This window comes from Morone saxatilis, unplaced genomic scaffold, assembly GCF_004916995.1.
Source record: "Morone saxatilis isolate NCDOM2014 unplaced genomic scaffold, NCSU_SB_2.0 Contig9, whole genome shotgun sequence".
Classification (NCBI taxonomy): Eukaryota; Metazoa; Chordata; class Actinopteri; family Moronidae; genus Morone; species Morone saxatilis.
This window is the reverse complement of record NW_023340268.1, coordinates 20,444,657-20,451,764: the sequence shown is the minus strand read 5'-3', so window position 1 is coordinate 20,451,764 and position 7,108 is coordinate 20,444,657. Positions and strand designations below refer to the sequence as shown.

The following is a 7,108-nucleotide window of genomic DNA, read 5'->3' as shown; positions in this document are numbered from 1 at the left end:
TGTGCGGCGAGGATCTTGTCGCTATCTTTATCACAAATTGAAAAACTGCAAGCAGGTGATATGAGATGGAAGTGACGGATTGAGTTCCTGGCCTGGATGACGTGCATAAGGGAAGTCGGTTGTGTATCGAGGTGTACAGTCCTCTACTAGGCCTTGCTGTCATCGGGTGCATTGGGCAGAGAGAGAGACGATAGCGTCCTTGTGTGAGGGGCGAAAGTGCCCAGGGAAGTAGGTCTATGGCACAGTCATAGGGCGGTGGAGGTGGCAGGGAGGTGCCTTAGCTTTGTTGACACCTCACGTTTCAGGTAATGATAAACTGCTGGAACTCCGGTGATTATCTGAGGCTGGAGCAGGAACAGAAGAAAGCAGGTGAAAAGCGATGTGTCCTGAGCAGGTCCCGCTGCAGGTCTCTCCCCACTCCTGGAATGGAACAAGTACGTCCCAATCAATATTGGGGTTGTGTCTGCCGAAAGCCAGGGTAACACCAGGATGACAGGCTGGTTTGGTGTAGACAAGGGCAAGGAACTGGATGGTCCTCACTGTGGCCCCCCGGCAAGGTAGCATGCGCACAGGGTTGGGTTTGAGAATGTAATCCCAGACATGTCCATCCCAGGGCGCTGGCAGAGAATGGGCAATGATAGTTCTCTCTGGGCCCGGGGTCCAAGCCGGAAGAGCGAGAGGCCTGGTCCCCATAATGCTGCTCCGTCGGGCCCTGAATCACGAGGGACCCGGGCGATGGAGTGGGAGCCCAGAAGGCAGCAGGAACTCACCGGTGAGGCGAGGTCTTTTAGGGAGGCCAGGACAACGAGGAGCTCATCGTATGCCTCCGTTCACTGGTGAGCTCCTGGCTTTTACTGGACCACGTGGCTGACAAAGTGTCCCCTGGCTGGCCGCAGTACATACAAGATTCACGTCTCTGCCTTCTCCTCCTCTCTTCCAGGTGAAGAGCGGTGCACCCACGCTGCATTAGGCCTGCGGGATCTTCCACACCTTACAGGAAGTCGGTTGAGGCAAACGAAGGAGAAGGCAGGAGTTACTGGAAGAGCCTTGAAGTGAGGGGAAACCCTGTGTGGAGCCGGGGCCAGGAAACTGACTGGGAACTCTGAGCGTCTCTCCCTCCTGCGAGCGCTGGAATGGCAAGGTCGAGACGGGTGGCGAGCCTCAATATAGAACCGCTCCTAGTGTAGAAACGGGCAAGTTCATAACAAGGGCTACGAGTTCATCTTTAATGTACCAGGCCAGCCCCCGCCATAAAGACATCACCCGGAAAGAAGCGGCCGGGTTCCAGTCACACATGGGGGGGGGCCTTGGTGCGGAAGTCTAACTGGCATAGTCCCGTGACTGAGCCGGCTCCCCTGGACCCAGAAAATCCAACAACATCCCTCCCGTCCAGCTTCGCCCCCAAGAGCATCCGTTACCAAAGAACGGCTCTCCCCTGAAGCTCGTTGGCAAGGAACAGGAAAGAGTGGGCAGGCCCTTTTGTCCCCCTCCTGCCACTCCAAGCTGTGCCAAAAGACGCGGCGCCGCCAGTGAGATGGTTACATGGTACTCCAGCCACCCGCTGGCTTGCCTCGGAGGGAAAAGCTGAGCGGCTGGCAAGGAAAAACAGATGATCGGAGCAGTTGCAGAGAAAAGGCGTTACAGGTGACAGGGATCGCCAATCATAACGCTCAAGGTGCTCCACATAAAGGCTCAAGCGGGGGGCGAAAGGGAAAGAGGAAGCACGCGACCCTGCTGAGACAGGTTGGCGGAGCAAGCAAGGGGCCCCTGCCGAAGCCAGGTGATGAAAGACATGGCCCCAGTGAAGGCAGTGATTGCTCCCCCCAGAAACTGGGTGCGGGTGTCGGCATGTTCACCCAATTCTGCCGTACCTTGTGCACCAGGCTGCTGATTCTCTGCTGAGGCGGCCGTCAGAGCAGCCAACCAGGCCTGATTTAAAGCATCGTCCTCATCCGCGAATACTCCCGGTCCGTAATACTGGAGCTGGGTCCCCATTTTTTTTGGCCAGATTCGCTACTGTAATGGGGTGCTGAGGCCTGGACGCGCAACGTACAGCACCAGACTGAGACCAAACCGTTGGAACCAGTTCCACCCAAAAAGTTAATGTTTGTCCAAGACAAACTGGAGAGCAGACAAGGGGCCCCAGGCAGCGGCAGAAGGAGTCAGGGACAAGAAGGCTGTCTCCAGGTTACCGGTGGGCAAGGGGGGACGACGAGGACGGGTCCAGGGAAACAAGCAGGGTCGCAAACCGAAGGAAGCAATCCGGGAGAAAAACACTAGAGAGCTTCTGCCATGCTTGCTAAAGACAATGCTGGCAGAGACTGAGAGGGAAAGAGTGGGGTATACGAATCGGTGAGGGAACCTACAGGTGAAAGGTGGTTGCACTGATGAGGCAGGCAAATCGTGATCCAGGAAACAAGTATTGGCAGACTGCAGCTACGATGGACAAGCCAGGAGGGGATTATGACAACGTAACTACTGTCAGGATACTGCGTGAAAGTTCCAAGCAAAATCCTGAACAAAAAGATGTTTTTTAATAGACCTATTTTAACTTTAGCTTTAAAGGGTCAATTTTAGTTTAATTAGTTAATTTAGGGCTGGGCAGCTGAAAGAATTACTAATTTCATTATCCTCTGATCTGTCGATTATTTTTCTCTTCCAATCTGAAAATCGTTGTTTCTTTATAAAGATGGTCATAAAAATAGTCATATTAGAGGTTTTCTCCTGAAAGATGTTCCTGTGTAGCAATCATAATATGATATAGAGAAATCAGGGGAATGTTTGGGCAAATTTAATTTGAAAAAATGAGCTGAAACAAATAATTATTTTTATCCAAAAACAAATAATTGTTAAATCGTTGTTTTCGAGCAGAGAGAATACAACCCCTCCCTGCCTCCCCTTTTCTTAGTAAAAGCTGTGAGTAAGTTTAGAAAAGAATGATGCAACTAAATACTTTGACCAGATCACCCTGGTAGAAACAACAGAAGCAGATGACATAACTGATTACCAGGCACATTGCTAACCCCACGCAGTGAAATAACTGGGCTATTCTCCCACGCAGGTAATCGACAGGGCGGTCTTTCCACCTCCGTAGAAGACAAGTGTGAACACGTTTCTATTTTCCAACTCCTGCATGAATGTTAATGGAATCGTTTGAAACTGGACCTTGCAAGCCCGACATCTAGCGTAGCTTACTAGGTTCCCCTCCTGTATTTATGCCACAAACAATCTTATTGAAACCCCTGTCCAAATCATTCAAACGCTTGTGACAAGGGCTTGTTTTCCCCACCATTCCCAGACCCCTTGCTGCTTTTCTATTTAAGTTTTGTTCATGTGTCTGCACGGGTGGTCTGGCTTACCAATCCAACCAGATGACATTTTACATACATGTTTCATTTAAAAGCGGCCCTGTTTTAGGAAAAGTGCTGCGCAAACATACATCCGAAGGGAACCGCCAAGCGGATGGTGCTGGTTATAGGCTGCTGGCTTGGGTAAATTGTGGCCCCCAAAATTTGTGAAGGGAGCCGACAAGATGTCCAGGTTTCATCCTCTCGCAGTTATCAGTGCTTTGTTCGCTGTTTCCAGGCCATAAGCTCCCCACGAAAATGGCGAACTGGGTTAGTTAAAGAAAACTCTCTGGGAAATCGGTGGAGTCCTAGGGCATGGGTCATTTGCTGATTTACACTTCCCTGGTGTCCTCCCAGGGGCCCGGCAGAGGCCCAAAGACCGCTTTTTCAGTCTTCTTCTTTCATCCATTAGAGAAAGGTCAATTTCAAGCATGGGTTGAGCAAACCATGCTCCGGAATGAAGCCTTGGATGATCCTCTCCAAGATGCTGCTGGAAAGAGATGAAGATTTTGCATATAATAGCTGTGTGCCAATCCGTTTTTTTTTTTTTTTTTTTTTTTTTTTTTTTTTTTGTTTTTTTTTTTTTTTTTTGTTTTTTTTTTTTTTTTTCTTTTTGTTTTTTTTTCGTTTTGTTTGTTTTTCTTTTTTTTTTTTTTTTTTTTTTTTTTTTTTTTTTTTTGTTTTTTTTCTTTTTTTTTTTTGTTTTTTTTGTTTTGTTTTTTTTGTTTTTTTTTTTTTTTTTTTTTTTTTTTTTTTTTTTTTTTTTTTTTTTTTTTTTTTTTTTTTACTTTATCCATCCAGAGGAACCTGTTGTGAGCCCCCACTAATGGGTCATAGATAAACCAGGCTGTGTAGGAACTCAATTTATAAGGTCTCCTGGCCATTACCAGCCCATGCCCATTATATTCATTAATCTCTAATAACTGATCTTTCTTCACAATATCAACGATAATTACTGAGCTTTGTTCAGTCAATGGTCTGTGTATTTATAGTATGAAAATGTTACATTGTGTTAAATTTATTCCAAATTAATCAAAACGAAAATATTACTCTGTGAATTACAGTTGAAATTAGTTAAAAGCATTAAGCTGCTCTCCTTCATCATGAGGCAGCAGAAGCAATCTTCCCAGTCTCAAATGAAAAAGAGGCCCCCCAAATTTTGTACGCCGTTTGTTATATATAGTATATTGAGTATATATATATATATATATATAGACTATTATTTTTTCTTTTTTTTTTGCCCAAAAAAATGTGGCCAAACCTTGTTAGAAATGAGCAAGCTTTAACCGAACCCCAATACAGGCACAGGCAAGGTTGGTTTAGGTGGCAAAACGGACGCAAACAAAAGTTGGAGCAACCCAATCAAGGTTCCAGCCTTTGATTGTGTCCAGCATAAAAAAGAAAAAACACTCAATTTACGATCGCAATTTATCGTGGTGAATTTCTATTATCATGAGAATTGTGAATAATCTCAGTTGGCTTGACTTGAAAAGGCTGTCTAGCTCACCAGCATACAGTCCTATAGTGATTTGTTGATTTATTCTAAACAAGGAGACAAGGGGGAACCTTCGTCTTTTCAGTCATTCCAAAATCCAAATCCTGTCACCATGGCTGAAGGATCGGCTTTCCCATCGTATCCCTGTAAGATAAGTGAAACTGGATGTGTGGAAATAGTTTGGATTCCAAAATAAAGAACAGGGAGATGGGTTGTCTGGGATGCAATAAATATGTGTTTAAGGAAATGTAAGGTAAAGTGAATCCAGTATGTTTTAGTGGTATGGAATATATTTTCATACCACATTATATTATTATATTGTCATAATATTGGGATAAATTCGTGTATCGTAATTATTTTTGGTCAAGATAATCGTAACGTGAAATATTTAAATCGTCCCATGCTATTCAACTTCTACCAGATGTTTATAGCAGAAACAATAAATAAAAATGTAATGAAAATAAATCACTTTTATTTTCCTCTGTAAATATGATTCCATTTTACACATTTATGCATGAGTAATAATAATAAAACAATATATAATAACATGTAACTCATGATTTCTCTACATTGAGTACTTTCACTTTTGTTACTTATATATATATTTATGATGGTTTATTTATTATATTTTGATAATAATACTCAAGTAATGAGATAAAGGTATTTCTACCACTAGCAATTAGACCCACCCATTGGTATGAGCAGCAAAATACTTAGTGACATACCCCAGTGGCTGCTTTTTAAAAAATAACACCCCAGCAACAAAAACTTGTTTTTTTCTTTTTAAACGGGCAAAAGACATTTTAACTGAAGAATATGATTGACCCAGGAACACTGCAAGGCGTATACCACCAAGACTTAAATGTTTTGTAGTCATTATATAGATTTTAAGTTTGCAGCTAAAATCTACTTACAGTAATATTGAGGGATTTTAAGCTTAAAGGAATCTCTAAGGAGAGATGGTGAACTATATCATATTGTGTACTAATATAAACTGATATTTTGGGATCCTTCTTATCCCTTACTTTGGAGTATTAAGTATGGGGTTGGAACATAGATTATCATCTGTAATGCATTAATATTGAATCTAGTGAGACAGGCGGTTAAATATTAATATTTTAAGCTTTTTATGTATTTTTCCTTTATTTACATTGTATCAGTATGTAATACAGGGCAGTGTAATTGATTTACTGTCAAATTGTAAGTGAACAAGCTGTTTTTGTTAGTCAAAATATTACCTGTTCATCTGATGTGTGAGGTCAGCTTTATCGGTGATGTTTTCACACAGCAATGAAAACAGATCTTGGTATTATAACCCTCTGCTTTATCCTGCAGCTCAGGAAGAATATGCAAGGTCAGAGTTTCCCAGGAGGACCTCTGAAGTAACACTGCGAATGTACGCTTTACCTTGAGTTTTTCCAAGGGCTTTAAATTCTCTCAGAGACGCTAAAGAGACTGCAATTGAGACAACAGCTTAGTTTATTGGGCACTAGCAGCTCAATAGTATTGATTTTTGCCCACCAGCCAGTGGAATACCAATGACATGAAACATTGCAGCTAAAAAGGAACATGTTATGCCCCTCAGCGTTTTTTTTTTGTTTTGTTTTTTTCATGACAGTGTTTCTTCTGAATCTCTCAGCCTGCCTGTCAGTATTGTAATGCGGGATGTGAGATGCTCTGGTTCAGTGTCTGGAGCTATGTGGGAAGGCAGACATGATTGCTGTGCATGATAGACAGTGTTTCGGCCGTTCTTTTAAAAGTAAAATTGAAAATGTTTCTGTTGTTGTGGTGGATCAGTCGAAGCGGATTCAGAGGCGCTTGAAGGAGATTTTATTGGAGTTAAATTGAACCCACAGAGCCTCAGGAAATGGACCATGTTTAAGTCAATATCACCACACCCTTTGAGAACTGGTAATATCTGGAAAGGTTGTTCCAGATTAAATTCTCAGATATTGTTCTGCAAATCTTTTTTTTTAAAGGTAACAGGTTAAAGGTAACATTTAGGAGGATCTATTGGCAGAAGTGGAATATAATATAGGTATCTTTTCATAAGTGTATAATCAATCATCTGAAAATAATAATCATTGTTTCTTCGTTACCTTAGAATGAGCTGTTGTTATCTACAGAGGGAGTGGGTCCTCTTCTACGGAGGCCGCCATGTTTCTACAGTAGCCCAGAACACATTTGGAAGTTTTATTCACTTGTTTGCAACCTGTAACTTCACCACTAGATGGCACTGAATCCTCCACAGCGGTCCTTTAAATAA

The 7,108-nt window shown here is 42.9% G+C and overlaps 1 protein-coding gene across 1 annotated transcript in view; it reads left to right on the top strand.

Annotated features, from left to right (window-relative positions):
* ptprua (protein tyrosine phosphatase receptor type Ua) overlaps nt 1–7,108 on the top strand; it is a 196,749-nt gene that overhangs the window by 60,695 nt on the left and 128,946 nt on the right.